Here is a 6,725-nt window from a genome sequence, read left to right on the forward strand (position 1 = left end):
TGGTGGCTGCAGCCCACCGCTTGGCATTTGCTGCACATCCCTCTCCGGGTACCCAGGCTGCTTGGCATTTGGCCTAGAGGTAGGACCTGGGTTTTGATTTGGGCAAGCAGCCTGTGGAGGCCTTCTGCGGAGCTTTAGTGATGGATGTCTGGTCTGTTTCATCCTTAGCTGTCCTCTTAGGAGAACCAGCGGCTCCAGGCAGGATGGCTCCCCCGGTTCAGAACAGACACAGAGGGTCTTTTTCTCAGGCCCGCTAATTGTTTAGACACATTCTAGTCTCAGAAGATGGTTACTGGGCTGCTTGATTCTCCTCAACAATTTTTGTGGAAGTTCTTTTCTGTCTGACCTGGCTTCTAAAGCGCTGGCTAGAAAATTAAGTCTTGAGCACTATTCTGGATTGACAGATTGTGGGTTGGAAGTGATAAACTAGCTTCCATTCCAGTGACCAGTCTTTGATACCACTCCCAGCATTCTTCCCCGCACCACCCCCCCACTTCTGTCTACTGGCCGTGTTGCCCTGACATGTCTCAAGAGGGTACCAGTCACCGTGTGTTCTCAGTGCCTATGTGATGAAACCAGCATTTCTACATGGATGTGATGAGAAATCCACCAGGTTCTGGGGGTGGGCGGCTCCCTCTGGGGAGGGTGGTTAGCAGGTTTTCCTACTAAAAATCACATCACTGGTAGAGGAGCATCAGAAATTGGCTCCACTGTTATGCTTTTAAGAGAGCGAGGTCCCTGAGGGTTGCCTAAATAGATTCTGGCCCACAGTTCTTAGAATTGCCTTGGATATAGTTTACTCTAAAGGCTGCTCATGTTGTTCTATTTCTCATCTTTCACTTAGAGATCAATGCTTATTTTGCGTACACCATGACATCAGCGTTAAGCAATTAGGGAAGAAATCTAATCATTTCGCCTTTATTTTAAATGGTTCTTGGATTCCCTCCAGTCTCATTGTGAAGGAGGCAGGAAAAAAAGTCTAAGGGTAATAATCTGATTTCTGTCCATATTTTTAGTGTTTTATGCTTCCCATTAAAGCCTTGCTAATCTCTAGTGTGCTGTCCTGACTTTTTGGAACTGCAGGGTCAAAAATTTCCCCTCCCCTTGCTTCCCCCCACCCCCACAGTGGCCTGTCTTCAAAAAGGATAAATAATATTGATCGTGGTATTTAATACACCAATGAAACCCATGGCTATTGACTACATAATTAATATACTGTCTAAAAGTGAAGTTTGGCAGCCCAGTATATAAAGGTTTATATTGACTTGTGTTTCTTTGGCGATATGCCTTACAAGGTTTTATTTATAGAAAAAACAGGTTGTTCAGTCTCTTTTCCCTTGTTAGAAGGCCGCTGCTTGCCTGGTAGATTGATTGTTTCCTTATCTCAGAGAGGATTTCTTCCCCATCCCCACCCCTGCCATCTTTTTATGTGGTTGGTTAGCTCTTAGATTTATAACCTACTCTGTTGGTAGAGTTCTGGCTTTTATAAACATTTTAACTGAGTGTGTGTATCCTATAGAATAAAAGCCCAGCGACCATAACGGCAGAACAACTGCTCGACCAGTCACTATGAGGTGCACTGACCACCTCTCGCCCAGCAGGCTCTGATCGCTGATGGCGAACAGGGACCCAGGGTGTGTGGCAGCGGGGGCGGGGCCAGCTGCCGGCAGCCAGGGAAGATGGCCCTGCCTGATTGCAGGCTAGGCCTAGGGACCGTACCTGCGCATGATTTCATGCACTGGGCCTCTAGATAGTGTGTGTGTGTGTGTGTGTGTGTGTGTGTGTGTGTGTGTGTACATACATATATATATTTGTTGTTGTTAATCCTCATCCAAGGATATTTTTCCATTGATTTTTAGAGAGTGGAAGGGAGGGGGAGAGACAGAAACAATGTGAGAAAGACACATCGATTAGTTCCCTCCTGCGTGTGCCCCGATCTGGGGCCGCAGCAAGCCTGCAACTGCAGTACATGTCCTTGACTGGAATCGAGCCCAGGACCCTTCAGTCCTAGGGCCAATGCTCTATCCACTGAGCCAAATCGGCTAAGGCAAGTAAATTCTTTTATAAAGCCAATGTTAAGTATTGTAAAGAAAAAAGGAGCCCTAGCCAGTTTGGCTCAGTGGATAGAGTGTCAGCCTGCAGACTGAAGGATCCCAGGTTCAATTCCGGTCAAGGGCATGTGCTGGGGTTGCAGGCTCTATCCCAGGAGGCAGCCGATCAATGATCTTCTCTCATCATTGATGTTTCTCTCTCTCCCTCTCTCTCTCTCTCTCTCTCTCTCTCTCTCTCTCTCTCTCTCTCTCTCTCTTTCTTTCTCTCTTTCTTCCTCCCTCTCTGAAATCAATAAAAATGTATTTAAAATAAAAAGATACACACTGCTTAAAAAAGGGAAAAAAAAAAAGAAAAGGAATAGGGACTATTTGGATCATTATTTCTTATGCAAGTAATTTGTGTTCATTGTAGAAAAATAACCTGCAGATAAGAACAACTTTACCCATAATTCCAGCCGTCAGCAAGAATCACTTGTATAGATGACTACTTTTTACTAAGCATACTTTACTCCTAGCATGGACATTCCATTTCAATAAAAATAGACCTGCACAATTTGAGTTGGTGTTTGGCTATATGGATGTGTAAATTTATTGAGCCAATTCACTTTCGCTGGATGCTTATACTTTCTGATTGTTATCCTAAGCACTCAGCCTTTGATGGGCCCGAGCATGTATCCTTTGTGGGGCTGTGAAAATGTATGCCTTCTTTTCTTGTTCTCTTAGGTTCCCTGGTTGCTTTTCCTTTGCCTTAGTCTGATGATAACTCATGTAACCTGTATAGCATGAAGGGCTGGCAGGTACTTTGAGCAGGTCCTAGGATCCTCTGGAACAAAAGCAGATAGACTGCTTTTTTTCTTTTCGGCGACTCACGGCGGCAAGATGGCGGTGCAAATTTCCAAGAAGAGGAAGTTTGTTGCTGATGGCATCTTCAAAGCTGAACTGAACGAGTTTCTCACTCGGGAGCTGGCTGAAGATGGCTACTCCGGAGTTGAGGTCCGAGTTACACCAAACTGGACAGAAATTATTATTTTGGCCACCAGGACACAGAATGTTCTTGGTGAGAAGGGCCAACGGATCCGGGAATTGACTGCTGTGGTTCAGAAGAGGTTTGGCTTCCCTGAGGGCAGTGTAGAGCTTTATGCTGAAAAGGTGGCCACAAGAGGTCCGTGTGCCATTTCCCAGGCAGAGTCTCTGCGTTACAAACTCCTAGGGGGCCTTGCTGTGCGGAGGGCCTGCTATGGTGTGCTTCGGTTCATCATGGAGAGTGGGGCCAAAGGCTGTGAGGTTGTGGTGTTGGGGAAACTCTGAGGACAGAGGGCTAAATCCATGAAGTTTGTTGATGGTCTGATGATCCACAGTGGGGACCCTGTTAACTACTATGTTGACACTGCCGTGCGCCATGTGCTGCTCAGGCAAGGTGTGCTGGGCATCAAAGTGAAGATCATGCTTCCTTGGGACCCAGGTGGTAAGATAGGTCCTAAGAAGCCCCTGCCTGACCATGTGAGCATTGTGGAACCCAAAGATGAGATACTGCCCACCATGCCCATCTCAGAACAGAAAGGGAAAGCCAGAGCCGCCTGCCATGCCCCAGCCAGTACCCACAGCATAACAGGGTCTCCTTGGCAGCTGGATCTGGAGTCTGGATGTTGCTTTATAAAGACCTTTAATAAAATCTTTTTAAAAGAAAAAAAAAAAGCAGATAGACTGATGTAGGGAGGAGAGGGGAGAGAAGGCTGTGGGACCATCGTGGTTCATCCCACCTACCACATGAGGGGGTGGTATCTGCAAAGAAGCCCAGGCCCCCCTCCCCCCCCCCCCCCCCCCGTTTTCTGCTAGTGCGGCAGAAATGGCCTCTTGACTTGCTTTAGAAATCAACCTGATTCTTTACCCAAATCTATTCGTCAATGATTATTAAATCTCTTAATTACATTTGTGATGGTGGGTTTTTGTTTAGTCGTTGAGAAAAGTATGTAGCACTTGTCTTCACAGACTGCCTGTTGCACCCTCTGTGTAGGTGATTTTAAAGCCAGATACCTTGCCCCCAAGAACTGTGATCTATTTGGAGCAAGGCTTGGAGCTAAGTAGCAATATCACAAGTCAAATTAAAATCCAATAAACGGGGAGATCACTGGAGACTAGTGTCACCAGGAAAGATTTCACAAAGAACGGGGTGATTTGAAACACGCACACATTGTAGCCTTCATGTAGGTCAAGGGCTGTCTGGGACGGAAGGATGTGTGCGGCACCTGATAATACCCTGTATCTGGCCCTGGCACATGAAGCTGTGTAGATGCCGTGGGAGTTAGGTAGACTTGCCAGTGAACTTGTGGTGTACTTGAGACTTCAAACCAACCCCCTGGCCATTTTTACAACCTTCCAGCTTCTCCAGGCTCTTAATGGCTGTCACCTCGCACCCACTGCTTAGCGGTTGATAAATCTGGAAACACAGGGTTTTGAAGAAAACAATCTTTTTTTTTTTTTTTCCCCGAGCCTTGAATATAGTCCCCTTGAAAAACTTAATGCCACCTGCCTCGGGAGAAATATTTATATCCAATTCCAAAGAAACCATGTAAACTTTTAATAATTGTGAGCCATTCTTATGAAATCATCCCTGCTCCCGAGTGTATTGCCCAGGTGGTAATTGGAAGTTTGTGCTGTCATTATAAATGACAGCTTCCTCAGATAACATTTCTGGTGCTTGTAAAATGCAGATAACTCGGCCTATATTTAACTGGTGTGTGGTGCTGCTTCCTCTGGGTGGTTAGGTAACCGACCGAGGGGCTGGCGCCTGGTAAAGCAGGGGGCTCGCTGCGGGGAGCAGCTCTTTGTGCTCATGAATACTGTCCCCCCGAAATGGAGTCAGAACAACCTGGACTTTTGAAAAAATAAGCCCCAATTGGACTCTCATCTCTCCTCGCACAGTTGACACTGCTGTTCATGTTGAAGTTTATTTATATCTTCAGTCAGCCATGGCGCAGAGGTCATTTCTATTGGCCTAAAATTTTAGAGTCTTCTGTGTTTGCCCATCTCCCCGGCGCTGGGCTTGGAATGCAGAGCTTGCCTTTTGTAGACGCTTTTCTGCCTCCATGGCACCCCTGCTCCCACCTCTACCCCATTTCCTTCTCCACTATTTACTTAAAATTCCAATAGCTTTCGAAGGTGCATCTCTGTAAATGAGCTCTCCTCCTCTAATGGGTTCTCTCCAGGCAGCAAACCTTCCACAAAGGAGCCACTAATTAAGCAGAAAACGGTTTGTCTTGCTTAGCCACGATCCATGAATCTAGCAGTCAATTTAGAAGATGGCAACATCCTTCTTTATAGCTATGATTTTAATAATATTCTTTTGTCTTTCAGGCAGCGTGTAGGGTGTGTGTGTGTGGGGGGGGGGGTGGGAGGGTGGCGGGGGGATCAGTTCCTGCTGTCTTCCTCTCCATCTTTAAGAGGAAAATTTGTTTCCGTGGACTTTTATTTGTATGAAAACCCTGATTCAAGTTCCTCTTTAAGGATCAGACCCTCTCCGAACCTGCCTGCTGGAGAGCAGTGCTGTGGGGAAGCGGGTCGATTTGCAGTGGAGGCACGCACAGGTGTTCAGGGAAGATGCCTGTCAGTCAGATGGGCCTTGCGTTGTGAGACGCCCGAACAGCTCTCTTCCCTTCTCGTCCGAAGGCGAATTGAAGGTGTTAGCAGGCTTACCCGGGCGGCATCACTCACGGGCAGATGTGCATGCCACAGCCGCGTGCTGCACATGCCTCCTAATGGAACCCTTAGCTCCCAGCCAAGTCTCATTTTGTGTGTGCTATTACAACGCGGGCGGCTAGGAAGAGCAGAGCCCTCTTAATTAGGGCGCGACATTCCTGCATAGTCATAGCGTTCCTTTCGTGGCATAATTGTCACAGCAAATTACCAGTTAGGTTAAATATTGAGCTGGTAGTTCTTGGAGCTTCAATTATTGGCTCCACCCCGCCCTCCCCGCCCCCTCCTACCCTCGCCATCACCTACTATCCTACACTTTCAGCTTGATCTTCTGCCAAGTGGTAGCTTTTAAGTGAGGCTTAGAGAAGATACACTTTACAGCAGGAGCAATAAATCTGGCTTTGGGAAAGTTATAGGATGCCAGGAACATCTGAATGAGGGGTGCAATTTTTGCTTGGTGTGTGTGGGTCGGGGGGAGGGAGGGATGCTGGGTCATTTACGGATCTTCTAACTCCAGCTATAAAACTACCAGGTCAGTCGGTATATCTAACCTGGGTGTCTCTAACGTGAAAATCCTATTTGAGATGCCACAAGAAATGCAAAGGAAATATAAGACTTCCTTCCTTCCCTAAATTTTAATCTGAGAGGGGAAGGCTCACAGAATGCAAGAACACTTTGTAGACAAAGTGATATAGAGCAGATGGCGTGTGTGGTGGAGAGGAGGGGACAGAGTCTGGTGGAGGCAGTCTCAAAACTAGTGAGTTGTGATTGCAAAGGTGAGAAAAGTAGTTTGGCAGGGAGAAGGGCCATTTCAAGCTGAAGGAATGGCACACAGTGTAGGCACGGGGGGTAGAGGAAAATAAACCGGGTGCGGGTGACACCCAGGGAACTGGCTGGGTCCAAGGAGTAGATTATTTATTTATTTATTTATTTATTTATTTATTTATTTATTTATTTAATATGTTTTTATTGATTTCAGAG

At 46.6% G+C, this 6,725-nt stretch overlaps 1 pseudogene across 1 annotated transcript; it reads left to right on the forward strand.

Annotated features, from left to right (window-relative positions):
* Positions 1–2,921: 2,921 nt before the first annotated feature.
* On the forward strand, positions 2,922–3,660 carry LOC308253860 (small ribosomal subunit protein uS3-like; annotated as a pseudogene). The gene has a single exon. The product of its transcript is annotated as a small ribosomal subunit protein uS3-like (transcript).
* The last annotated feature ends 3,065 nt before the right edge of the window (positions 3,661–6,725 follow it).

The sequence above is a fragment of the Plecotus auritus genome (assembly GCF_963455305.1).
Source record: "Plecotus auritus genome assembly, chromosome: 7".
In the NCBI taxonomy this organism is placed as follows: Eukaryota; Metazoa; Chordata; class Mammalia; order Chiroptera; family Vespertilionidae; genus Plecotus; species Plecotus auritus.